This window comes from Bison bison, unplaced genomic scaffold, assembly GCF_000754665.1.
Source record: "Bison bison bison isolate TAMUID 2011002044 unplaced genomic scaffold, Bison_UMD1.0 scf7180017864516, whole genome shotgun sequence".
NCBI classification, from domain to species: Eukaryota; Metazoa; Chordata; class Mammalia; order Artiodactyla; family Bovidae; genus Bison; species Bison bison.
Window position 1 is genome coordinate 7,067,464 of NW_011495069.1, and position 3,263 is coordinate 7,070,726.

Below are 3,263 nucleotides of genomic sequence, written 5' to 3' on the forward strand. Positions count from 1 at the left end.
AGTACCTGAATGGTCTAGTGGTTTTCTCCACTTTCTTCAATTTCAGTCTGAATTTGGCAATAAGAAGTTCATGATCTGAGCTACAGTCAGCTCCCAGTCTTGTTTTTGCTGACTGTATAGAGCTTCTCCATCTTTGGCTGCAAAGAATATAATATATAGTATAAAGAATATAATATAGTCTGATTTCGGTGTTGACCATCTGATGATGTCCATGTGTAGTGTCTTCTCTTGTGTTGTTGGAAGAGGGTGTTTGCTATGACTAGTATGTTCTCTTGGCAGAACTCTATTAGCCTTTGCCCTGCTTCATTCTATACTCCAAGGCCAAATTTGCCTGTTACTCCAGGTGTTTCTTGACTTCCTACTTTTGCATTCCAGTCTGCTATAATGAAAAGGATATCCCCTATAATGAAAAGGACCAGGGAGATAGGGAGGGATAAATTAGGAGATTGAAAACAGCAGATATAAACAACTGTATATAAAATAAACAAGGTCCTACTATATAGCACAGGAAACTAGTCAATATCTTATAATAACCTTTAATGGAAATGAAGTGAAAGTTGCTCAGTCCCGTACAACTGTTTGTGACCCCATGGACTGTATAGTCCCTGGAATTCTCCAGGCCAGATTATTGGAATGGGTAGCCTTTCCCTTCTCCAGGGTATCTTCCCAACCCAGGATCGAACCCAGGTCTCCCTCATTGCAGGCAGATTCTTTACCAGCTGAGCCACAAGGGAAGCCCGAGAATACTGGAGTGGGTAGCCTATCCCTTCTCCAGCAGATCTTCCCGACCCAGGAATAGAACCAGAGTCTCCTGCATTGCAGGCAGATTCTTTACCAACTGAGCTATGAGGGAAGCCCCATGATGGAAAAGACGATGAAAAAGAATATGTATATGCATATATATATAACTAAATCACTTTGCTCTACACCAGAAACTAACAGAAGAGGAAGAGGTCAGAGAGCTGACTTGTGCTCTCCCCACCACGTGAGGATATACAAGGAGACGCCTGTAAACCAGGCAGAAGGCACTCAGCAGAGCCTGATCATGACCTTGGACTGCTAACCTCCAGAACTGAGTAACAGTTGATAAGCTCCCCAGTTTATGTTGTTGATAAGCTACCCAGTTTATGATGTTTCGATACTGCAGCCCAAGCTGATTAAGACAGCACATCCTTATCAAGCTTTTCTCTCCACTCTAAACACCCCCTTCCAGGAGATGGCTTTGAGGGTGCCGGGGCTGAAACAACGTTTCTGCTTTGCCAGTTGCTGCTCCCTGTGAAGGAGACTGTGAGGCTGCAGGAGGAAGAAGGGACTTGCTCCTTCCTGTCTGTCTCCTGTTCTAACATAGCCCAGTGACACCGCTTCATTCTAGCACAGCAGCAGCTTCCCCTGGTTTTGCAGTTCTTTCCAACTCCTGCACAACCAGCTTCATGGTAACCTCTTAAAGACATCAGCACCCTCTCCTTAGAGACCTGGGGCCCAGGCCTACTGTATCATCCCATTATATATAGATATTGTACAGCTTTATTGACATATTCACATACTATACAATTCACTCATTTAAGTGTACAATTCAACGATTCTTAGAATACCCGTGGATGTGTGTGACCATCGCCACCACTGCAGGGGTTAATAGGCAGCCATCTGTTGCCCTGGCTAAGCCATGAGAAAATCACCATGGGAAATGATTAAAAGCAAAATACAGCAACGTAACATAACCCAAATAAAAGTAAACTGTGTTGATTGTTGGGGTCGTCATACCCTAAGGAAAAACATAGTGTGGACCTTGGAACACCAGGTCAGCACAATTTCAGAACACTGTTTGTGCATACACTAAGATGTTTTCCCAAGGCATATGTGAGTCTATGACCTCCAGCTAGGTGGAGAAAATAACAAAGATAGTTTAAAGTAATCGATAAAATGGGAGACGTGACTGGGGACGTAGGAGGCTGACTTCATCCGGGAAACAGGAGGCTGACTTCATCGTAGCATAGCAGATATTTCTGCTTGCCAAGACACTAAATAAAAGTGATGTGGCTCCAAGGAACAGAGCTCTTGATCCAAGAGGTCTTGAGTCCCCTGGTCCCATCTTTCAAACTTTAATTCTGTCTCTAGTTTCTTTTACCCAAACTGTGCGTCGACCACTTCCAATCCCTACCTGCTGCTCTGGGTGCAGCTCACCGTTAACTTTAGAACATTTTCATCACCTCAGAGAGAAGCTCTGGGAAAGAAAACCACAGGTGTTGGTAAGGACGTGGAGACGCTGGAACCCTGCGCACTGCTAGTGGGAAGGTAAAATGATGCAGTCACTCTGGAAAACAGTCTGGCGCTTTCTCAAAAATTTTAAAGTAGAGTAACCATATGATCCAGAAATGCCACTTCTGGGTATATACAAAAAAGAACTGAGGCTTCCCTGGCTCAGTGGTAAAGAATCCACCTGGCAATGCAGGAGACATGGGCTCAATCTCTGATCCGAGAAAATCTCACACGTCACAGAGTATCTAAGCCTGTGTACCATGACTACTGAGCCTGTGTCCTAGAGCCTGGGAGCCACAAGTACTGAACCCACATGCGGCAACTACTGAAGCCCGCACAGCCTAGAGCCTGTGCTCTGCAACAAGAGAAGCCACCACAATGAGAAGCCTGTGCATACAACTAGAAAGTAGCCCCTGCTTACCACGACTACAGGGAAGCCTGTGCAGCCAAAAGCAAATAAATAAATGAATACTTTTTAAAAAGGAATTGAAAGCAGGAACTCAGATATTTGAATATACGTGCAGTAGCATTATTCATAATAGCCAAAAGAAGGAATCGACTCAGTGTCCATTGACAGGTGGGTAAACACAATATGGTGTACAGATAAAACAGAATACTATTCAGCCTTATGAGGAAAGAAATTCTGACATGCTGCAATATGGATGAAACTTGAAAACATTATACTAAGTGAAAGAAGCCAGACACAAGAGGACAAATACTGTATGAGTCCACTTACCTAAAGCACTTGCTGCTAAGTCGCTTCAGTCGTGTCCGACTCTGTGCCACCCCATAGACTGCAGCCCACCAGGCTCCCCCATCCCTGGGATTCTCCAGGCAAGAACACTGGAGTGGGTTGCCATTTCCTTCTCCAATGCATGAAAGTGAAAACTGAAAGTGAAGTCGCTCAGTCATGTCCAACTCTAGTGACCCCATGGACTGCAGCCTACCAGGCTCCTCCGTCCATGGGATTTTCTAGGCAAGAGTACTGGAGTGGGTGCCATTGCCTT